Source organism: Aptenodytes patagonicus, chromosome 3 (genome assembly GCF_965638725.1).
Source record: "Aptenodytes patagonicus chromosome 3, bAptPat1.pri.cur, whole genome shotgun sequence".
Taxonomy (NCBI): Eukaryota; Metazoa; Chordata; class Aves; order Sphenisciformes; family Spheniscidae; genus Aptenodytes; species Aptenodytes patagonicus.
In genome coordinates this window covers 8,800,537-8,812,467 of record NC_134951.1, presented here as the reverse complement: position 1 = coordinate 8,812,467, position 11,931 = coordinate 8,800,537, and positions in this window count along the sequence as shown.

The window sequence follows — 11,931 nt, the reverse complement described above, 5'->3', positions numbered from 1 at the left end:
AAGAAGAACACTAGGTGGTGACTTGGCTATATGGCATGAGTGCCTTTACAGAGCAAAAAAAAATCAGAGCTAAAGAGTTCTTTAAGTTAGTGAAGGAAGGTTTAACAAGAGCCATGGGCGATTTCAAATATGTATGACACAGCTGTGAGTTTGACTGACCGCTGGAACAAACCACCAACAGAGCAGATCCTCTACGTGCATCTTCAAGTTATAACTTGGTGACTTTCAGGGATATATTTTGCCTCAGTCACAGACAAATTTCTGAGCTCAATAAATGGATTTTAGATTAAATTCAATGGCCTATGATGCACTATAGGTGAGGATATCTATGTATCTGTGGGTTACAAGGTAAAATTCCATGTACTGTCTGTCCAAAAAAGCTCAACATAATTTGACTGTTTTATACCTGCCAGGGCACCTGCAAGATGCTGAAAGACAGGTGGGTGTGTTTGAGAAGACTGCAAGGAGTAAAAACTCTTCTTTTACGTGACTATACGGGAAAAGGTTTGTGGCAGAGAAATTCCTGCCATTCAAATTCAAAGAAGTTAGTTTCCAGGTTCCTTTGGAAGCTTGTTCAGCAAAGGAGAAGTGGCCACGCAATAGAGGCAGGGTTGGCTAGAGGTGGAGAATAGGACTTGTTTGAACTGCTGCATTTTTTAAATGGGAGTCTGTCTGCCAGCTTCAGGCACGTGATGCTGTGAGCTGCAGTCAATAAATAAAAAACAGATTTGAGATAATTAATAGATTTCCAAGGTTACATTTTTAATATAGAAAGGTAAGCAGTGGACCCAAATGCCAGCTTGTTCTGGTTTTGGCTGGAGTAGAGTTAGTTTTCTTTGTAGTAGCTAGTATGAGACTATGTTTTGGATTTGTGCTGGAAACAGTGTTGATAACACAGCGATGTTTTCGTTACTGCTGAGCAGTGCTGACAGAGTCAAGGCCTCTTCTGCTTCTCACCCCACCCCACCAGCGAGTAGGCTGGGGGTGCACAAGAAGTTGGGAGGGGACACAGCCGGGACAGCTGACCCCAACTGACCAAAGGGATATTCCATAACATATGATGTCATGCTCAGTATATAAAGCTGGGGGAAGAAGAAGGAAGCGGGGGATGTTTGGAGTGATGGCGTTTGTCTTCCCAAGTAATGGTTGCATGTGATGGAGCCCTGCTTTCCTGGAGATGGCTGATGGGAAGTAGTGAGTGAATTCCTTGTTTTGCTTTGCTTGTGCGCACGGCTTTTGCTTTCCCTGTTAAACTGTCTTTATCTCAACCCACAAGTTTTGTCGCTTTTACTCTTCTGATTCTCTCTCCCATCCCACCGGGGCGGAGTGAGCGAGCGGCTGTGTGGGGCTTAGTTGCTGGCTGGGGTTAAACCACAACACAGCTTTTCTGTGTTGCTCCACAAATATACACTGTCAGGTGCATGTGAATTTATCAGAAAATGAACAAACACGGTTTTGGTTTCTCCTCTCTATTTTCCTTTTTCTCTGTCATTAACAACAGACAGGGTGCAACTGTAGAGAGAACAATCCAAAACTAGCCCAGAATTGAAAAGGAAATCTGAAAAATTTCCTGTAGTAATCTACCCTTATGTTCACAATGTATGTTAATATACTCTCAGGGTTAGGGCCTTAGTATATTACGCCTCTCAGAGAGGTGAGCAGAGATGAGCCCTGCTTGAGGAATGGCAATGGTGATTGTTTTATTTGCTCTTGTCCTTTTAGCTCTGGGAAGTAGACACTTAGTACAGTTATAAGAACAGAACAGCACTAGGACTCTCTCTTGCCTGTGCCTGTGTCGCACCTGGTGGGTTGGTAAGGGTTGTTTCCCAGTTTTCCAGTTCAACTCCCTTCTCTCTACAGGACTGCATATGCTTGAACACTCAACACTGTATTACATCAGTTATTGGCATAGAAGGTGCCTGGGGTGCTTGGTCCTGTGCATCACAGAGGGTAAGATGGAGCCTGTGCTCTCAATCTCATTCTCCCTATGGAAAACAAGAGTGACCGAAAAATACACCTCCTAAGGCACTAATGATATGCCCTGTGATTGTTGTAGACTGATGGTGATGCCGTTTGAAAGTGCTGTCAAGCCATCTATAAATAAGAAAACTTTTGGGGACGTGTTTCAGCAGTGAGGCTGGCCGTGCAGCGTTTTCACTCAGTGCCTGCGAACCTGAGCCACCAAGGGACTTCACTAACAGTAACAGTTTGCTGAGTATAATTTTATTCCTGTAATCTCACAAAGAATCTTGTTTAACAGTAATGAGTTCACATTTTTCTCTTTTCGTATAAACTTAAATTGACCATCCATATTAATATACAGAAATAAACATTTAAAAATTGTTTTATCAGGTGGAGAGACCACAATTTAAGAATGCCTCAGAAGATATTTTCACATTAAATGTTTACTTACTTATACAAGTATTTTTAAAGACTTTTCAGCATGTAAATTCTCTTATATGTATAAATGCTAATTGAGTTCTACAAATGAACCAAAAATATCACCAAAACTTGTAGTTATTTGCAAATCTGTAAAATATGGCCAGTTGTATAATATTTTGGTTGAAATGGAATTGTCTCAGCCTACCAGAGTACCAGGATGGTGTGTAGGTAGTTATTATTACACCTAGGTGTTTATTTCCATGCCCAACAGTGTGTATCTTATTTGCGTAACCACAGGCTGGTTATTTCGCCACGTAGAACAGCATGAAAATTGCTGTAGGCTACTTGGCCAGCAGCCACTAGCCATGGCTGGTCACACATCAGCCATGATGTGCATAGCCACAGCAGTTATTTCTCAGTAGCTGTAATGCAAATAAACATCTCTTGTTTTCTTTCTTTTTTTTCCCAGACTTTTCAAGCTGTTTACTGCTGATATATGTGATGTGTCTGTTACTTCAGGGATTTAAATGATGCAGAACCCCTTAGGAGATGTATATAAGGTAGAAAATGGGGCAATGAAATTATGCAAGGAAAAGTGTTTAAAAAGCTGAAATTATAGAAATCATTTCCTATGGTCATGCTCATTTAAAGCACACATTTTGTCTTTTTAAAATATGTGCTTACATTGAGTCAGGCTTATCCTTAAACACTGAACAGTCTCACACATCTGTTCAGTCCCTGCACTGAGAACAGATTTGTGTTCTCATAACTTAATTTGTTGTATCATTTGGGCGTCTGTTTTTCAAATTAGTTTGAAACACAACATTAATAAGAATATAGGACAGTCTGAGAAAGAAGAGTTAAGAATACCTGTTAGAGGGAAAGAATGGCAAGGAAAGAAGGTGAAATGGATGTGATGGGGAGACATGCTGTAAAGTTATTATTTACGCACTAGATTTTTTTCTTTGCTCTTATTGAATATATGCACATTCAAAGAACATAATGTTATAAGAGAAAAGAATAATTTGAAGGTACTTTCTGTTAACTTCATAAGCGTTATTTTGTTTTAAATATATTTAATTCAGGTTATGGACACTACTGAGTGAGCAAGTTGATCTCATCATCATATTTCATAATGGGAAAACTTAATAAGGCACTGTCATGTAATGGAGACCCCTAAAATATGATGTGGTAAAGCCTAAGATCAGTAGCTAAAAGGTACAGATGTTTTATGTGCTTTTTGTTATTAGATTAAAAATGTTTCTTCTTAATTTTGGGAGGTGACTAGTAACAAAGATAATATAAGATGAGCAATTTTGCAGGCAGTTACCTAGACCCAGGTCAATATCATGCTGTTACAAGAAGGCAGACATCGTTGTGGGATGTGTGAACAGGGTCATTGTGTGCGAGACACATGAGCATCTTGTCTGTTCTGCTTGGCTGAGTAAAGCCAGAAGGGGTCACAGTGTTTCCATAGTGTAGGCAAAACTGAGTTTTGTGCTCTATAGCGCAAGGTCTTTTAGGGGGTTCTTTGTGGCTCCAGGCTTTAAGGAATGCAGAGGATCAGTGGAAATTTTGGGGATTAGGACGGTGACAAAGTGAGTTGGAATTGCTGCTTTTCTCTGCAGCAGTAGCTACCACGCCTCTTCTCCTAAAGCAGCTACCTCTCCACGTCTCCTGAAGCCTGCCTTAGCAGGTTGGACTTCAGAAGGTCCAACACTTTGCTGGTTGTTGTAGAGACAAAGGAGACACAGGCTGTTGTCTAAATTAGTTTTCAAACCGCTGATTGTTACCTACACTGGGAAGAAGGCATGGGCAATGTAGGAAACTCATACAGGAATGCTTTGTCACCCCCTGCAGTTGTTCACACTGTGGCAACCTACTTTTTCTGTATGTAAAAACCTACACCAGTGCTGCTTTCTATGTCTGAAACAGGCCTTCAACTAAATTCTACTAACTCTGCTGCGCTTTAAGAGAGATACTGAATGCTAGCATAGGGCAGAGTAACAAGAGGTCCAGGGTGGATGTCTATGAGAGAAACTGAAGGAGTGGCATTGCTTAGAGAAAAGAAGACTAAAGGGAGACATAATGGACATAACAGTTTTCAAGTATTTAATGGACAGCTGCAAAAGACAAAGGACATAAACCATGAATAGTCAAAACCTCTGCTTTGGGGCAGGAAAATGGACCTTCCAGTCCACTAGCATAAAGCTCTATGTCAAACTAACGTACTTGCACTGCTGTGAAAGTGCTAGCCTCCTGACTAGTCACACAGTTTGTTGTGTACCATAAATAACATGCAAAACCAAAATAACATCATGTGTATTAAAAATGAGATAGCCTTTTGAGAGTCTTTCCATTTTAAAATTCATTTGGGTAAAACAATTATGTTGTAAATAAGGATTTTTGATGTGACAGTGTTCCTTTGGAATAATCTTTCCGAAGACATTTTCAGGCATACCTCTTCAGAACAAATAATACCTTCTTTTAAATTACACATCCTTGTAACTGTGGTTAGTCCAGAACCAAGCTAATATACAAATCACATCCTCACAGATATTTAAAAAATATCATGCGAGATAGATTTTTGAAATCTTAATCTTTCTAGTAGGCACCTGGTGTTCCCTTTTACTTGTGCCACCATATATAGACACCTTTTCTCCTTCTCTATAAATCTTGCTGTGAGAACCCTTTCCTGTGGCAGTAAACAGTTCAGTCCTAGATCCTTCTGTCTCCTACTGTTGCATTTTCTATTTTCCTTTTATGTAACTAACCTGCAAAAGCACTACTTTCATCTTTGCTACTTCTTAGGTTAATCCTGCATTTCAGGCACACTGTTATCATGCAGTTTTCTTTTATGCTATTAACAGGTACAAGTGTTTTGAGATAGCAGTGTATGAATGAAGATCAGTTGCAGGGAATGATGAAGGAAGAAGCAGGAAGAGTCAGCAGATCAATACCTGGCTCCAAGCCTGGTGTCACCGGCAGAATTTTGGGGTTTTTGATCATGGGTTGGTCTACACGACACCAGGCCTGCTGGTGACAGATGGGGTACACCTGTCTCAAAGGAGGAAAAGGATCTTTGCACAGGAGTTAGCAGGGCTTATTGAAAGAGCTTTAAACTACATTTGAAGGGGGAAAGGGATAAAAGCAAGCTCACTAGAGATAAGCCTGGGGGCGGCACGCCAGTGTTTGAGGGACGGTGTGCTAGCAAGGTCCCTCGGTCTGCCGTCTCAGTGGAGGTAGGGGATGGAGATCCATGCAGCAGCAAAGACACAAGGGTTATGGATGTGTTAGAAACCACAGAAGTGCCTGAGAATGGTCGTGTAGGAATTAGGGTCTCTCCCCCCAGAAAGATGGCGGGATCAATAGCCCAACTGAAGTGCATCTACACCAATGCACGCAGCATGGGCAACAAACAGGAGGAGCTGGGAGCCATTGTGCAGCAGGAAAACTATGATATAGTTGCCATCACAGAAACATGGTGGGATGACTCACACAACTGGAGTGCTGCAATGGATGGCTATAAACTCTTCAGAAGGGATAGGCAAGGAAGGAGAGGCAGCAGGGTAGCCCTGTACGTTAGGGAGTGTTTGGATTGTCTAGAGCTTAATGATGGTGACAATAGGGTTGAGTGTTTATGGGTAAGAATCAGGGAGAAGGCCAACAAGGCAGATATCACGGTGGGAGTCTGTTATAGACCACCCAACCAGGATGAAGAGGCAGATGAAATATTCTGTAAGCAGCTGGGAGAAGTCTCACAATCGCTAGCCCTTGTTCTCGCGGGGGACTTCAACTTAGCAGATGTCTGCTGGAAATAAAATACAGCAGAGAGAAAACAGTCTAGGAGGTTCCTGGAAGCAACAAAAGGGAGGGCTAAGGAGAATCTCCATCCATTATTGGGTGTGGGGGGAAACAGTGACAAAGGATGAGGAAAAGGCTGAGGTACTTAATGCCTTCTTTGCCTCAGTCTTTAATAGTAAGACCAGTTTTTCTCCGGGTACCCAGCCCCCCGAGCTGGAAGACAGAGACAGGGAGCAGAATGAAGCCCCCATAATCCAAGGGGAAATGGTTAGCGACCTGCTACACCACTTACACACAAGTCTATGGGGCCGGATGGGATCCACCCAAGGGTACTGAGGGAGCTGGCGGAAGTGCTCACCAAGCCACCTTCCATCATTAATCAGCAGTTCTGGCTAACCAGGGAGGTCCCAGTTGACTGGAGGTTACCAGATGTGATGCCTATCCACAAGAAGGGCCGGAAGGAGGATCCGGGGAACTACAGGCCTCTCAGTCTGACCTCGGTGCCGGGGAAGGTTATGGAGCAGATCATCTTGAGTGCCATCACGCGGCACATACAGGACAACCAGGTGATCAGGCCCAGTCAGCATGGGTTCATGAAAGGCAGGTCTTGCTTGACCAACCTGATCTCCTTCTATGACAAGGTGACCCACTTAGTGGATGAGAGAAAGGCTGTGGATGTTGTCTACCTAGACTTTAGTAAAGCCTTTGACACCGTTTCCCACAGCATTCTGCTGGAGAAACTGGCTGCTCATGGCTTGGACAGGCATATTCTTCGCTGGGTAAAAAACTGTCTGGATAGCCGGGCCCAAAGACTTGTGGTGAATGGAGTTAAATCCAATTGGTGGCCAGTCACAAGTGGTGTTCCCCAGGGCTCAGTATTGGGGCCAGTTCTGTTCAATATCTTTATCAATGATCTGGAGGAGGGGATCGAGTGCACCCTCAGTCAGTTTGCAGACGACACCAAGTTGGGCGGGAGTGTTGATCTGCTCGAGGGTAGGAAGGCTCTGCAGAGGGACCTGGACAGGCTGGATCGATGGGCCGAGGCCAACTGTATGAGATTCAACAAGGACAAGTGCCGGGTCCTGCACTTCGGCCACAACATCCCCATGCAGCGCTACAGGCTTGGGGAAGAGTGGCTGGAAAGCTGCCTGGCGGAAAAGGACCTGGGGGTGTTGGTTGACAGCCGGCTGAACATGAGCCGGCAGTGTGCCCAGGTGGCCAAGAAGGCCAATGGCATCCTGGCCTCTATCAGAAATAGTGTGGCCAGCAGGAGTAGGGGAGTGATCGTCCCCCTGTACTCGGCCCTGGTGAGGCCGCACCTCGAATACTGTGTTCAGTTTTGGGCCCCTCACTCCAAGAAGGACGTTGAGGTGCTGGAGTGTGTCCAGAGAAGGGCAACGAGGCTGGTGAAGGGTCTGGAGAACAAGCCTTCTGAGGAGCGGCTGAGGGAACTGGGACTGTTTAGCCTGCAGAAAAGGAGGCTGAGGGGAGACCTTATCACTCTCTACAACTACCTGAAAGGAGGTTGTAGCGAGGTGGGTGTTGGTCCCTTCTTCCAGGTAACAAGCGATAGGAGGAGAGGAAATGGCCTCAAGTTGCACCAGGGGAGGTTTAGATCAGATATTAGAAAAATTTTTTACCGAAAGGGTTGTCAAGCATTGGACCAGGCTGCCCAGGGAAGTGGTGGAGTCCCCATTCCTGGAAGTATTTAAAAGACGTGTAGATGTGGTGCTTAGGGACATGGTTTAGTGGTGGAGTTGGCAGTGCTAGGTTAACGGTTGGACTTGATGATCTTAAAGGCCTTTTCCAACCTAAACGATTCTGTGATTCTGTGTTTCCTCTACTTGTCCATTAAGTAATGGCACCAGCAGGGAAGTACTGAATCTCAGCAAAGTGAGTTTGCATTTAACACAAAGATTGTAAAATTGCCTCAGTCTGTTAGAAAAATGAAGCCATAATATTGACTGAATAACTTATATATAAACATATAACATGACTATTAACGTATAAACCACTAATACGTAAGTTAATTACTGTTGTGTGGGACAATGGAAAATAAATTCATACTTTCAGGTGTGAAATTGCATAACCCCTGGGATTTACCTCACCTGACTTCACATGCTTAGAAGTTAGGTCAGATGAGTCCAGGTCTAAAGGACTGAACTGTTTCGTAATTGCAACTGGTACTATATGTTGATTTTTTAAGAACAAGTTAGATAAACATCTGTCAGGAGTTACTTAAGAATAATTAGCACTGTCTTGGGTTAGAGAAAAGGACTCTTCAGCTACATATTGGATAGGGAAAATAGTCCAGTGCTTGTGGTTTTCTGTTAAGATAGGAAAACCCAAAAGTAAAAATGGCTAAAAATATGTTCATTGTCCAAGCTGAGAAAACATACATAAAAATGAGAATCAGGGGAATACGCTTCCTGCAGTGATCTCTCACTTTTTAGCTATTATGAAGAATATCAAAGTAAGATTTCGTTGTGCAAAGTCAGTATCATAGATTGGCCAGCAGAATTTCAGCTGACTTTGATTTTGTTGCATTTAATTTTTATATTGTTTTATTATTGTTCTCACAAAATTGTTTTCAGAATCAAAAAAGAAAAACCCTGTCTGGCATATAGAACTTCGGCTGTTAGCATTTTCTCAAGAAGTGGGTCAATACAAGAAACCATGAAGAGTAAAGCAGACTGCTGCATGCTTTGTAGCAAAGTTATGGAAAATATAAGGTAAGTTTAACTTTACTTCGAAGCAGATTGTACTTTTAAGTATAGATATACCAACTCCTAAAAATAGACTAGGATGCACATAAATGTGCTGGATAAAGATGCAGAGTAATTAAAATGGAAATTTAGACTTTCGGCTATATTGTTTATTCCCCACAGGGGAAATGTTTTGGAGGAGCCGGTACACCATTTAGTCTTCAGAGCGCCACTGGTACGGCATACTGAGTGTAGTCATTCTGCTTTGGCTTCTGATTTAAGCTCCTAGTCTTCCTAGCTTTCCTCTGTTTTAATTACGGAAGACAGACTCCCCTACTGGGTGACTCTGGACAGGAACCTAGCACCAGTAGTCTCGTTATTCTTCCAGAGGAGCCTGTCCTTTCTCCTGGTGAAATAAGGAGCCTAAAAGAGGGGGTGAGCGCCTTCATGAAATTTAGGTGATCTGAACAACTCCCCTTTTTCTAAACTGATCGATTTTGGCCCTATAAAATAGCACTTCTGGAGGACGGTGAATGCTTCTCAATCTATGCTTTTCTCCTTTTCACATCCTACTGTCTGCTCAACTCACTTAGTACAAACTCTCTATCTTTCCACATGCCTTTGTCATTGTTTGTGCAAAAATCTTCTGTACAGCTTGTGCTTAATAGAACAGTTGTCTTATATCTCTCTACTTCAGTGATTCTCCATCTGTTCTCCGTCCAAACCAAAGCTGAAAATTTATCCTCTGCTTTGCATAAATCTCTTCAGCGCTTCTTCCAGTGCTTTTATTACTTTCAATTTTAACTTTACAGCTCTGTGATAGACACTGCATAAGATAGTTCTGCACTGCACTGCACTCCTAAATCATTACCTGAAAACAAGTATTTCTTCATTCAATTGTCAGCCATTTTTAAGTGCATGTATGTGATTTAAACACTTATTTTCAAATATATGTACATAATAGTGTATTCATAAACGGGGGGGACAGTGCTATTGTTTAACACTATACAATTTTAATGATACATAGTATATTTTTCCTAAGCCTTCCTATAAAATTGTAAGTGTCCAACAAGATGAACTGGGGTTCTCATTTGTTACCAGACTAATTGTGCTGGGTAATGATAGCACCTTTAGGCAGATTAGTTCCTACTTAGGTTCAATAACCCTTGAATCATACAGCAGGGGAAAACAATGTCACCAAAGTATAACAAATCCAAAAGTTCATTAAGCATCACAGAACTAAGTTTTTGAATTTTACAGCCAGTTATTCCCTGAAACTGATTGTTTTGTCATCTAAAAGTTTATTTGCCTCTTTTTATCTACACCAAACCGAACCAAACCAAACCAAACTTTGATAGCCGTTCAAAGAAGCTCCTTTCACTCCTGATCTTCTCAGCGTTCAGATTGTTTTATAGAAGAGTAATACATGAAAAATTTAAAATGGTAGTGTGACACACTGACAATGAAATGTCTAGTGATAATTATAAGTTCTGAGGCATCTTTGATGCTAGTTAAGATTTTCACCTTCTCAGAGTTCCCCTTTTGGCTGTTGCAACAGCACTAAGGCGTGAAGATGGCAAAGGTGGAACGTGAGTATTTCTCCAGCAACAAGGAAGTCCTTATGCATAATGTATATAATGAACTCAAAGAAACTATACCATGCAAACAGAAGTGTCTTGGTGTGTTATCAACCCATTTTTTCTCAAGTTCATATGTTTAGAGTGCAGGACTGTTCCATGTAACATATTTTTTGTGTTTCATTAACCTCATTTCAAGTGGACCAAACTATGGGACTACTGCCCATAGAAGATAATATTTCTGAGAAAAATTTCCTTTTAGTTCTTCCTTTAGTTGAGCCTAAGTAGTCCTCTAAAATATATCCTCCCATCATTCTAGTTAGTTATAATTAAGTTTTATTTTACTTGGCCATAGCATAACTATTGTAAATACCGGATACTGTTGTGAGACACAAGGATGTTGTTCAAGTGTATTTGCAGGATTAGAAACATCTGCTGCTTTGAAATGTGCTATGTCATTTAGAAATTTCCCTTACCATACTAAGACTGTGAACCTCTGTGTTACTTACTTGATTTCAATGATTTGTGCTGATTTCAGTGAAGGAAAACACGATTTAAACCAGATTTTTAAAGCAGTAATAATACAAATACCTTTTTCAACACAATTTTAATGCAAAGTAGCAGGCAATCCAATTAACCAAATAACTGTAAAGTAATAGATATGTTTAATAGTTAAAAGGTCAGATTTATTTTGTTGTTTTTTTGGGTTTTTTTTACAAACAGGAATGCTCCTTGAGGCTGCTTAAAAGGATCTTTGTGAATGAGGTAGTACACATATACCCAGCTACATTGCATACCTGTGGTTGTAGGCGATTTAGAATGATGATTCCTTTGTCTCTGGGAGGATACTTGCATGAGAAGGACGCTATTTAATTCAGTGAATTGAAACTGTTTCCTTATTTCAGGAATTTAAACTGTTCCTCATGAGATTTCTGGCTGCATTACTGCAATGGTACTAATGCCAAACCTCCAAACCCATTAAGTGCCTTCAGACCATAGATCTACCTTCTCAGTCCAGCCTCGGTATGGGGTGAAGTATTGTAACTGGATTTTACTGTATCTGTGCCCTATAAACAGGCTTGCCATGGTTCCCAGACAGGGAAAAATGACTCTCCAGGAGTATTAACAAGACCCAAAATGCACAGTATGACAAATAAGTCTCAATAGTAGCTTAAATAAGTCTCATCCCTTTTATGTTTCCCTGAATGTACAGGGTGAAGCAGGCATGCCTTTCTATAGTTTCTGCTGGGGCCTGTCCAGCAGTACAAAATGCTAGGCCTCAGACACGTGGCTACTCATTACACTTTACCCATCTCTTTGCATTTAGAGGAAGAAAAGTTAGGGAGTTCATTCAGTTCTTCCCTTATGCCTATTTCTGTCACCATAATCATCATAGTTTAATTTTCATGAATCTGCCTGCTTCTCAGATGTATCTGTATTGCCTCTTGTCTCTGAGGGTGAGG